The 13,039-nt window shown below is 45.4% G+C and overlaps 1 non-coding gene across 1 annotated transcript; it reads right to left on the bottom strand.

Moving 5' to 3' along the window:
- Nucleotides 1-276: 276 nt before the first annotated feature.
- LOC145408882 (5S ribosomal RNA) lies at nucleotides 277-395 on the bottom strand. The gene has a single exon (XR_013899000.1). It is a non-coding gene; the product is annotated as a 5S ribosomal RNA (ribosomal RNA).
- Between the last annotated feature and the right edge of the window lie 12,644 nt (nucleotides 396-13,039).

The raw sequence follows: 13,039 nt of genomic DNA, 5'->3' as shown, positions 1-13,039 counted from the left end.
GCTCAAGAAAAAGAACTGTTAAATTTATTGATTACAAAAAATAAATTTAACGTTACAATTCAAATCAAATTAATGAGACACACTCACTCACTCACGCAATAGCTAAATACTTACGCCTAGGAAAAAAACACCTTAATTAAACTCTTATGACTAGGGAAATTTTCATTCATTCATTGCCAGACGCCATGTATCCCAGACAGGGTGGCCAAGGGCTTAGAGTTAATTGTTTTACAGGGAGGGGCACTAATCCTCCACCAACCCCACTTGACGTAGGGATGCCAACAGCATCTGATGTTCCCAGGCGGTCACCCATCCAAGTACTAACCAGACCCAACGTTGCTTAACTTCGCTGATCGAACGGGAAGCGGTGTACTCAACGTGGCATGGCCGTCGATGAATGCTGCGTATCACCCAAGCTGAACTAAGGATGGAAGTACTGAAGAACTGTGAAGTGGAGTTTGGGTACTAGCTGACCTCTCACACTGCTGGCACAGGACCTCTCTCCGTCGCAGCAACAACTGGACTGAATTCAAAATACATTGTATGGGTAGGACGCACAAGCCACCGGAAGAAGGCGTGGCTAACGGTTTAGGCAAGCAGAGGCGAACAATAAAGAAACAATTGTATCGCTCAGTAGAGCACTTAGTGACGTGCATTAAATCGGTCACTTTTGAAAGTGACGAATGTTTTGAAAAGTATACTCCGAAATGGAGAGAGAAACGGTTAACTGAGCGATACACAGTGAGTTTTCCACTAATAGTTCGTGGCTTCTCACAAAAGGGAAATGTCGCGAATTGATTCGTGACATCCTTTTTGGGACACCCTCTGGAGACGAGGTACCCCGCTCCCATCAGACCGTGCTCGGTCCCCTCACTCCCTGGTAGGCAGTTTCCCTTGGCTCCTGGTGCCAATTTATTTTCACTAATGTATTTATGGATACACCGAACAATTCTTTACCCACTCGTGTGGTCGGTGACCAGCCGCACGAGTTGGCATCAACTGGTCACTCTCTGGCCGACAACCCTGTACCCTCCGAGTCGTCTGCCAAAACTGTGAATCATGATGCCCTTCCTATCGAGCTGTTACCTGGTGTTTTTGTGAATCACTCTTACACAAAATACATAGTCCTTAAAATGGATAATGGTACTTCCCTCCGGAACCTGAATTGTTTTCAGATTCACAGTGGTCTAGTTACAGCATGTGGATTTACCCCCAAGGTCTCTTTGCAGGGCGACGGTTCTCTATTGTTAGAAACCAGGAATGAAGAGGAGAGTTCATGCATCCAGTCTCTAACTGTGGTCCCTGGTTATCCTGTATCTGCCTCTCGTCACTTGGTCCTAAACCAGTCCCGAGGGGTTGTGTATTCTCGTGACTTGATCTCATATTCTGATTCTTCCCTCTTAGAGGGGCTGGCTCCTCAGGGTGTTGTAGGATTACAGAGAATTATGAAGAAAGTTGATGGGGTTTTAACCCCCATGTCCAGTCTTATCTTGACCTTTTTTTTTTTTTGTCCGACTCTGGGCATAGGCTTCACAGCCTGCACCGTCTTACCTTGCCGGAGGTTATCACTGCTGCGTGGTGGAAGCTAAAGGTTAAACCTTATGTTCCCCGACCTAGAAGATGCTATTATTGTCAAAGATTTGGTCATGACCGCAGTTCTTGCAGGCGGGAAGGATCTAGCCTTCCTGAGGTCTGTGGAAATTGTGGTGGAATTTCTCATGGTATAGATGATTGTGTGGGTAAAGTTGAAAGTTGGAATACAAATGTGGGCGATTGTGTGTGTGTATGCGCCAACGCAAGATCGTGCTAGAAGAGTGAGAGAAGAGTTCTGGACAAATGTAGAAGTGTGCATGGAAAAGTTTGGAAGGAATGAGAGAGTGTGTTTGATTGGTGATATGAATGGTAAAGTTGGGAATGTGAAGGTGGATGGAATAGTTGGTGAGTGGGGTGTGCCTGCTGAGGTAGATGAGAATGGGAGTGCGTTAGTGGACATTTGTGCTGGGAGGGGGTTGGTGATAGCTAATACCCTCTTCAGGCATAAAATGATCCACAGGTATACATAGCGAGAGATGAGAAGGGTGGGTGGTGAACTGAGTGAAAGGAAGGCAATGATGTGTGTGTGGATGAAAGGATGCGAAGATGTATATTGGATGCAAGAGTTTATAGAGGTCGGAGGAGTGGACTTTCTGACCACTACTTGGTAGTGGCCAGAATTAAAGTTCAAGTAAGATGGAGGAATAGAAGAAGGGAAAGACGAGAGGAAGGAGTAGTTGCAAAGAGAGTGGAAAGGTTACAAGAGGATGAGAAAAAGGCAGAGTATAAGAGAGAAGTGGAGGAACGATTGGGCAAATATGAATTGGAGCAGATGGGGGACGTGGAAGGTGTGTGTAGAATATTTACAGAAGAAATATGTGCAGCATGTGATGTGGTGTGTGGAAGGAAGAGAAGACGGAGGGGGGTGCAAGGAACAGCGTGGTGGACTGAAGAGGTGAAACGGGCTGTGGCACAAAAGAAGAAAGCATACAATGAATGGATGATAAATAGGGGTGTGGAAGAAGTTGAGAGGCGGAAGAAAGAGTTTTATGTAGAAAGAAAGAGAGAGGTGAAAAGATTAGTAAGAGAGAGTAAGAAGAGAGTGGATGAGGAATTTGGAAGGAATTTGAGTGTAAAGTGGAGGGACTGTAAGAAAATGTTCTGGAAAGAGGTGAAAAGAGTAAGACAGGGTGGAAGTGAAGTTAGCAGGGGAGTGAAAGATAGAAATGGTAGATTACTAGTGGAGAAGGGAGAAAAAGTGAGCAGATGGAGAGAACACTTTAAGGAATTGTTGAACATGGAGGATGGAAGTAATGCGAGTATAAGTGGCTGGGGAATGGCTGGGAGAAGGAGGGAGGTGAGAAGACAGGAAGAAATCAGTAGGATAGAAGTTGTGGAAGCAATGAAGAAAGTTAAATCAGGGAAAGCCCCAGGAATTGATGGAGTGTGTGGTGAAATGCTGAAGCATGGGGGAGAGATAGTAGTAGAATGGATGTGGAAGATGTGCAGATTGGCCTGGGAGGAAGGTAGAGTCCCGGAGGATTGGAAGTCAGGTATAATTATTCCCTTGTACAAAGGAAAAGGGGAAAAAGAAGTGTGTGGTAATCATAGGGGCATTTGTATTCTTAGTATAATAGGAAAAGTGTATGGTAGGATACTTATTGACAGAGTTAGAGAAAGAACAGAGAAATTAGTTGGAGAAGAACAGGGAGGTTTAGGAAGGGAAGAGGTTGTGTAGATCAGATATTCATTCTCAGAGCTTTAGTGGAAAAGTTTCTAGAGAAGGGAAAGAAGTTGTATGCGGCTTTCATGGATTTGGAGAAAGCATATGACAGGGTGGATAGACTAGGATTGTGGAAAGTGTTAAGAATATATGGAGTAGATGGGAAGTTGTAGAATGCTGTGAAGAGTATGTACGATGGTGCGAAGGCTGCAGTGCGTGTGGATGGTGAACTAAGTGAATTTTTCTCTTTGAAAGTTGGGTTGAAACAGGGATGTGTCATGTCTCCATGGTTGTTCAATCTGTACATGGATGGGGTAATAAAAGAGGTACAAGGTAGGGTAGTGGATGTTGGAGTGGCCTTGGGGAGAGAGGATAGTGTTTGGAAACTCCCTGTACTGTTGTTTGCAGATGATACTGTGTTGTTGAGTGAAGACGAAGGGGAGCTGCAAGGCTTGGTGGATGAGTTTGAGAGAGTGTGTAAGAAATGGAATCTAAAGGTGAATGTAGGGAAGAGTAAAGTGATGGTCTTTGAGAGAGGTGAAGTCAGTGAATGTACAGCGAGGTTGGATGGTGAGGAATTGGAAAATGCAAGTACGTTTAAGTACCTGGGTAGTGTGATGAGTAAGGATGGAGGTTTGGAGGGTGAAGTGCTTGAAAGGGTACAGCAGGGAAGAAAGGTTGCTGGTTCTTTGAAAGCAGTGATAAGAAACAGGGAAGTGAGCATGGAAGTGAAAAAGTTACTACATGACAGTATTGTGATACTAACTCTAACGTACGGAAGTGAAGCTTGGACGTTGCTGGAAGGACACAAGTCAAGAGTGAGAGCCGTGGAAATGAGTTATTTAAGAGGAGCCTGTGGAGTCACAAGGAGAGACAGGCTGACGAATGAGGATATAAAGGAGCGTTGTGGTGTTGATGTGGATGTGATAGGAAGCGTTACGAGGAACACACTGAGGTGGTTTGGCCATGAGGAGAGGATGGAGGGTGAAAGACTGACGAAGAGAGTGTATGTGAGTGAGGTGGAGGGGGAAAGAGGGAGGGGGAGGCCGAGGATAAGATGGAGAGATGGGTTGGAGAGGTATATGAGAGAGGGGGGTGTGAGTTGGGAGCAGGGGAGTGAAATGGCGGGGGACAGGGCGACTTGGAGGCTATTTGTTTGTGGCCACCCCAAACGGGATTGAGGCGTCTGGCAATAGATAGATAGATATATAGATAGATGATTGTTCTCAACCCCCTAAATGTTTGAACTGTGGAGGAGCACATGCAGCCTCCTCAAGGGATTGCGAAGTATACAAGTATGAATATGAGATTATTTCCGTCCGAACGAAGGAGAAAATTTCCTTTTCCGAGGCAAAGGCCAGGGTTAGGGAGCGGTTCATTCGCCCTGGAGTTACCTTTGCTGCTGCGTTGTCTCGCCCTAAGACTACTCGGCAGGTGCCATCAAACAATGCCCCATCAAATTCTCGGGTTTCTACTTCCCGGCCTTCTCGGCCAGGGGGTTCCACCGAGGGAGTGCAGCCTGGAAGCAGCTGTGCTTCTTCCGGGGAGGTGCCCCCTATCTCTGGGGGTGTCCCCTCTGTGGTGGTGCTTCCAGCATCTGGGAGTGCCTCCCCCATCCCAGTTCCTCCTGTGACAAGCACCCATGTCAATGCTACACCTTGCTTTGACACATCCAAAACTACCGATGTCCTTCCTGTGCAAGGTAAGCATTGCCGTGGCTCCTCAGAGTGCTCAGAGAGCGAAGCGCTGCTACCAAAGACCTCCGCAGTGGAGCCCACTACTGCTCCTCCTTGGGATGCTCAGGAGTCAGGGCAAGTGCAGGCTGGGGATGGCGTCTCGCTGATGACCCAGCCACCGCCAGATAGTGGTGGTCCTCAGGTAGTTGATGCACCTGCTCAGCTGCATGAGGCCTTGCCCTCTCAGGATTCCAGTACTGTGGGACGCGCTATGTGGAACTGCCTGCTCTATTCCGGCTAGGGCAGTTTGTGGTCCACCTGCCAAACCATCTCTTGCCCCGCCAAAGAAGATAACCATCGTCTGGCCCTCTTCTTCTTCCTCCAGGTTATCTTCAGCTGGGCAGCACACTGCACACCATAACGGTGCCAGGCAGTCCCTTTCTAAGGGCTGTTCTAAGCAGCAATCTAAATCTGGTTGCTTGCCGGGGGCAAGGAAGTCTCGCCCCTCAACCTGATTCTTTCTTCGCTGTGGGTAATGTGGCATTCTCAGTCAGTGTATTACAATGGAATTATGAGGGCTGCGTGGTAATTGGGAGGAGCTGCGGACCCTCCTGGCTTATTCCCCTTTGTCCATGTGTCTCCAGGAAACTCTTGTAGGGCTTGCCACTCCTCATGCACCACCTGGGTATGATGCTTTTTACTCAGCTCCAACCCAGGATCCTGTTGGAGGTGGTGCTGTTTTGGTGAGGGCTAATGTCCCTCATCAACAGGTTCACGTCTAGTCTGATCTCCAGTGTGTTGCTGTGCGGTTGTATCCCCTCTGCTGGTATACTGTCTGTTACCATTTACCACCCAGCGCAGTAGTCAGTAAAGCAGACCTTGAAGACCTCAGACAATTACCTAAGCCCTTCATCCTCCTGGGGGACTTTAACGGTTGCCACCCTTTGTGGGGTAACTGTCTAATTAACCAACGTCGGCATTTATTGGCATCCTTATTGGAGGACGAGATCTCTCCCTGCTGAATACTGGTAAGTTTACGCATTTTCATCCTCAGACGAATACATTTACCGCAATTGACCTCTCTGTCTGTTCTCCTGACTGCCTTCTGGATTTCACCTGGGAGGTTCTGAGGGATCTGCATGGGAGTGATCACTTTCCTATCCTCCTTACTGCAGCAATATCTAGTCCTTGTTCCCGTCTCCCGAGGTGGAGGTTAGATAAGGCAGACTGGTCCCTTTTTTCTTCCTTGACTTCTATTGATATTTCCATAGAAGGCTTTCCACATATAGATGAAGCTGTTTCGTTCTTTACGTCTATTATCCATTCTTCTGCCCTCCACGCTGTTCCAAGAACCTCTGGGACATATAACTATCGCCCTGTCCCATGGTGGAATGAGGATTGTAGTATTGCTGTACATGCCAAAATGATAGCATTTTCACATTATCGTCGATACAAAACAGAGCATTATCTTGTCAAATTCAAGAGGGCACGTGCTAGGGCACGACGGGTCCTCAAACAAGCCTGACGAGACTCTTGGATGGCTTATGTGTCTTCCGTAAACTCTAAGACACCAGTGTCTCAGGTGTGGAAGAGGGTACAAAAAATTTCAGGAAAATTCCCGCAAGGCAGGTCCCCTGTGCTGCTGTCAAATGGTGAGCCTGTTGGTGACCCTACGGCTGTACCCGATATTTTTGCTTCTGCCTTTGCAGCGGTCAGCCGTAGCTAGCACTCCAGTTTTTGCCAGACACAGGGACGTAGAAGAGGCTAGGGTATTGAACTTCCATTCCGGGATGGGAGAGTCTTACAACCTCCCTTTCTCTTCCCATGAACTCCAATCTGCTCTTTCCCTTTGTCAAGACACCTCACCAGGGTCAGATGATATTCCCTATGCAATGCTCTGGCACCTGGGTGATGATGCACTGTCTTTTCTCCTCAAGCTTTCTAATAGAATCTGGAGAGAATCTTCTCTTCCTACCTCTTGGCGTGAAGCTGTTGTCCTGCCATTCCAGAAGCCAGGGAAGACAGGATCCAGTCCTCTAGAATATCGACCAATTGCCCTTACATCATGCTTGTGTAAACTGTTTGAAAATATGGTCAATTGACGCTTAATGTATTCCCTCGAAATGAATGACTCTCTCTCTCAATGTTAGTCTGGTTTTCGCAAATATCGTTCGACAACAGATGCACTTGTCCGCCTAGAAGCTGCAGTATGTGATGCTTTTGCCAGGAAGCAGCATCTGGTGTGCATCTTCTTTGACTTAGAAAAGGCATATGATACTACATGGCAGTTTGGTATCATCAAGCAGCTTTACTCTTTAGGTTTACGTGGTAGGCTGCCCCTATTTATATTAGACTTTCTGCATGACCATTCATTCAGGGTTCGAATTGGTGACACTCTGTCTCCTTCGTACCCTCAGGAAGAAGGCGTGCCTCAAGGAAGTGTCCTTAGCACGACCCTTTTTGCTATAGCATTAGATGGTATTCTGTCCTCTATTCCACAGGGGGTGTCTGCCTCACTGTATGTCGATGATTTAGCTATATGGTATGCTGCCTCCCGGATGCCCATGGCTGAACGTCGCATGCAGCTTACCTTAGACCACGTATCTCATTGGGCCACAATGCATGGTTTCCGTTTCTCCCCAACAAAAACAGTGGCCTTACATTTCTCCCGCTTGAGAGGTGTCCACCCCGACCCCGATCTCAAGTTACGTGGCCACAGAGTCCGATGTGTGGATGAAGCAAGGTTTCTCGGTCTTGTTTTCGACAGACGACTGACGTGGGTTCCCCACATCCGTGCATTATGTTTATCATGCCACCGTGCCCTGTCTCTTCTACGGGCTCTATCTCACCTGTCTTGGGGCTCTGATAGAGCCACCCTGCTCTAGCTTTACCGTGCCTTGGTACGGAGCAAATTGGACTATGGGTGTGAGGTATACTCTTCTGCTACTGAGGCACAGCTGCAGCTTCTCAGTTCAATCCATCATGCTGGAATCCGTATGTCAACTGGAGCTTTCCGGTCTTCCCCAATTCCTAGTCTATTAGTAGACGTGAATGAACCGCCACTAGATCTCCGTCGCCAGTCCTTACTGGTGCAGTGTTGGCACCGCCTTCACCGTCTACCTTCCTCACCAAGTTGTATGGCTGTCTCCGAGGTCGCTCTTTTCCCCTTTTATAACACCCACCCTCGCTATCCACAACCGTTTCGGTACAGAGTGAGGGCTGCCATGGAGGAGTTAGGTGTTCAGCCTTTTCCTGTTTGCCCTGTGCGTGTTCCCCGAGTGGCTCCCTGGCTCCTCCCAGAAGTACGGCCATGTGATTACTTCTCTGAGAGGAAGGCCTCTCTTTCCACACAGGTAGCTCTGTCTTATTTTTTAGAACATTCCTTTGCCCACAGCGGCTCGATCCCTGTATATACTGATGGTTCCAAGTCCCGTGCTAGGACAGGCTTTGGTGTAGTTTTCCATGATTTTAGCTGTGGTGGGAGTCTTCCTCCTTCCGCCTCTGTTTTTACTGTTGAACTTACAGCTATTTTAGTTGCAGTTGAGTTGATTTTTAGTTTCCCTCCTGCTACTTTCACCATTTTTAGTGACTCAGCCAGTGCCTTGCAAGCTTTGTCTTGTGTTCTCTTCTCATCACACCCTCTAGTCCTGTCTATTTTGGAGTGGCTCTTCTTATTACACAGACGCAGATTTTCTGTACAGATGTGTTGGGTCCCTGCTCATGTGGGGGTCGTAGGCAATGAGTGTGCTGACTCTGTGGCGAGAGCCACTGACTCTCGCCCTTCCTTTCCCCATTACCGTGTCCCATCTGAGGATTTATGTACAAGCACTATAGAAGCCGTCCCTGTTGGTAGAGAAGGTGGGATGCAGTAGGGGTGAACAAACTCCGCAGCATTCATCAGAACCTGGGCGATGGAGGGTATGTGGGACTATCCCGACAGTGGGAAACAGCTTTGGCCCGTCTCCGGATTTGCCACACTAGGTTGACTCATGGTTTTTTAATGGAGAAGGCGCCCCCTCCTTATTGTGATGACTGTCTGCTTCCTTTGACTGTGCAGCATCTTCTTTTGGAATGCCCAAGTCTTGAGGACCTTCGTCAGCAGTACCTTTCTGGGTGCCGAGCCGACAACGGACCTTATCTTCTCTCTTCGGTACTTGAGGAAGAGGCTTGCGCTATGGGAGGAGGCACCTTCTCCTTTGTGTTAAGTTCCGGCCTTCTCCACAAACTGTAGGACTTTACCATATTTTAGTTTGTGTTTTATACTGTTCTCGTTTAACCTCAATCTTTCCACCACGTTTTAGTTTTCGTTGTTTCTTTGATTTTGTTACTTTGTTTTATGCATCATTTGATTTATTTATTTACTCATTTATTTTTTGACTTCCTTTTAATGTTTGTGTTCGGTGGCATATGACCTCTGCTGTTGCGCCGCCATGTCACATTTTCATTTATTCATTCATTCATTCATTCCCTCCCCTCCTCTCTCCTCCCCTTCCCTCCCCTCCCCTCACCTAATCTTCCCTCCCCCCTTTCCCCCCTCCCCCCTCCCCTCCCCTCCGAGCTGTCAAATCATGATAGTTTTCGTTTCGTTTCGTTTTTGAAGGCTCCAACATGCCTGCATGCGTCGGCATAAAATAATTTTTTTTTCAATTGGGTTTCGAATAAAGACAGCTAAAATAATTGTGGTGTGCATGTCTGTATGCAAAGACATGAATAAATTACAGGTAATGGTTCGAAAACACGCACCATAAAGTGTAAAATATACGCCAAATAATCGAGGCCGGGGAGGTAAAGATACTGCTTGGTAGGGGATGGGGATGGGGGTGAGGGGAGGTGGTAAGGCCAGGAGGGGTGTATTGGGATGGAGGGATGGGAGAAGACCATCACCAGACACAAAGGAAGGACCCCAGTGGAGTACAGGGACATGGAGGGAGGGTATGGGGGAAACATCCTCCCCTCAGATGACTGGGGGGGGGGGGGACATGGGGAGGATCGACATGGGAGGGGGGGGATGAATGAGGAGGGTGTGGGAGGGGTGGTGGTGGTGGTGGTGGTAAGAATGGTGGGAGGTAGGGTAGTAACAAGGTAGTGAGGTAGAGGGATGTGGTGAGAGGGAGGTCAGGGGTACACCCCCCACCACCTGGGTATGGGCCTGGATCCCCCCTCCGGTGTGTCCAACACCTAGTTCTGACTGGTTAGAAGCCACCTACATCACAGCTGGCGTGGCGCCAGATGCCGCCAGTTTTTTGTGATGTTGCATGATCGGTGTTGCTCGTCCTTCTAGGAAACTGCGCAAAAAGCTCGATCGATAAGCTTAGAACTTTTGGGGTTAACAACAGCGAGCACCAGAGGATGAGGAGAATGACAAGTACTTAGTGAAATATTACAGAATTACAAAGAAAACTAGTTAAGAGGAAGGTCTCTTACATTTGAGGAGACAAGAGTAAGAAGACCACTACCCCACTCACAAAAAGAGTATTTTGAGAAAACTGAGATTGTATTTTTTTCCGTACCGTAGCCTAAGTGTGGAAAAGTGTTGTTTATGAACAACTTTGGATCACTGACAAGTCTGTGAACAAATGAAATAAAATAAACAACATGAAACAGTACAAAGTGATTTACTGCCAATTCATGTGGTGATCATGGTTAAGTATTTATGGTAGTTTCAAGGAAAAGGATGATTTAAAACAATGAATCTGAAGTTGATGACCAGTGCATTTCTTTACTTACAAATTAATGGTATGTGATTTATGGTACTAGAAGACTTGGCAGTATAGTGTGTATTCTATGCTTAATAATCACTTATATCAATTCCTTTTCCCTATTCATGCAAAAAGAAAAGCTTTCTGAAGTATGTGTAATAAAGTGGAACTAGTGTCCTATTTTTTGACAAGACATTATTTACTTCAAAGATTATGGTATGTTGTGCTTGAAATTAAGTGTTTTGTTAGAATATCAATGAAGAGTTTGCTTAGCAGTCAAATTAATATGCTGCTGTACTCAACTATATGCATAAAAAAACCAGCATGCCAGTATCACCCTATTCATACAGTGGTAGCAGTAAAGTTTTCAAATATTGCCCAAAATTAATTTATTATTATTTCTTTAAGTTTTGGTGATGGCAAGTTTGGCCATGTGGAGAGGATGGTGAGAGACCGACGAGGAGAGTGTATATGAGTGAGATGGAGGGGGGAGAGGGAGGGGGAGGCCGAGGATGAGGTAGAGTGATGGAGTGGAGAGGTATGGTTTGGTTATATGGTTACCACCCAGCGTTGTAAATGGTTTCTTGGCTTACAGGAAACAATTTGGCTTGTCACTCAATGTAAAGCCACCTGCAACGGAAAGAAAAGCAATAAGTAGTGACAGAAAAGATGGGAGAAATAGGAAGACAGGAGGGCAGGCACAGAAAAAGAATGATAAAGGCTAAGGAAGAAGCAGGCATAAATATCATAAATATCATGCTGATCATTCATAGGTCTCAGATGCTGGCTGAAAGGATGCTGCTTCACAGATAAACTTGTTAGTTTGTTTCAGCGAAACCTAAGCAATGTGAGTTATGACTGTTTTAGACATTTACCATTATAATTTAACTGCAATGAATATAAGTATCACAATGATTAAAAATACAACAAGTGGTAAAATATATTCCCATGATCCTAGACTATACAAAAAGTTCAATTATAGCAGGGGAAATTAGGTTGTGCAAGAATCAATGAATCTAAATTGTCAGGAAAATTAGGTTCTTCAGTGCCTTTGCTTCTCCCATGTACTCAGCCTTCAAGATATTCCATTTTAGCTGGCATGGTTATAATGAAAAAAAGTGGCAAGTTTGTACAATATTCTAAAAGAGTAATAACAATTACAGTTCTAATATGCACTCAGAAACAACTCCAAGTACAGTAGTTCAATAAGGGTGAAGGTGAAGGAAAAAAAAAAAAAATCCACAATATCGTGACTTGCGAGTTAAAAGGTGTTTGTTGCAAAACGACCTCTCAGGATCTGATGTCAGTAATGTTTTTTTTTCCTTCTTTCTTTTTAACATATATAAATATGATCCCCAATTTAGTTAACAAGCCAATTCGACCCATAGCTCTTCTGCCCCTACTCAGACTGGCCCATAGTTCTTCCGGCCCCTACCTTTACCAGCCGTCACTGCAGCCTCCCTGTTAGTCTGATAGGTCTCCTACGAGAATGTTAGGTTAGGTTGGGCCGGTGTGACTAGGGCTGGTAAAATTAGGGACGGTAAGAATTTGTCAAATTTAAATTGTGTTGTCATGCAGGACGATGCAGCATATGCCGTGATATATCTATCTACTATAAATATATAATATATATATATATATATATATACACACACACGCACACACACACACCAAGTGTTGTAAGCAAGGTATTTGAAAAGCTGATAAGAAAAGTTTGGGTACATCATCCAGAACACTATATGATAACAGAAAGACAGTTTGGTTTCAGAAAAAGAAAATCCCGTGTGACTAATCTGTTGAGCTACTATGACAGAGTAACAGAAACATTACAGAAAAGAGAAGGATTGGTGGACAGATACAGATTTCAAGAAAGCATTTGACAGAGTACCGCACCAAAGACTTTTATGGGAACTGTACCATCAAGGATGAATCCGAGGCAAACTGTATTGTTGGATGCAAGATTTTCTTATTAAAAAAAAAAAAAAAAAAAAAAAAAAAGAACAGTACTAAGGGGAAATTACTCATCATGGAGGGAAGTGACTAGCGGAGTTCCACAGGGCTCAGTGCTGGCACCAATCATGTTTTTAGTGTATATAAATGATATAGACAACATTGGAAATGAATGCTATCTAAATGTGTTTGCTCATGATGCAAAAATATAAAGGAGAATTACTAACACAGACTCTTGTAAAGAGCTACAAGAAGAATTAAATAAACTTCATGAATGGAGTATTACATGGCAAATGGAATTCAATGTGGACAAGTGTCATGTAATCAAGTTTGGTAAAAGTGGAAAAAGACCTGATTGGGATTATAAGTTAGGAAATAAAACCCTATACACATCAGAAAGAGAAAACGACCTAGGTGTGATTATCAATAACAGACTATCTCCGGCTGACCACATCAGT

This window comes from Coenobita brevimanus, chromosome 78, assembly GCF_032717465.1.
Source record: "Coenobita brevimanus isolate Jiangsu-jjx chromosome 78, ASM3271746v2, whole genome shotgun sequence".
Classification (NCBI taxonomy): Eukaryota; Metazoa; Arthropoda; class Malacostraca; order Decapoda; family Coenobitidae; genus Coenobita; species Coenobita brevimanus.
This window is presented reverse-complemented; position numbering and strand designations above follow the sequence as displayed.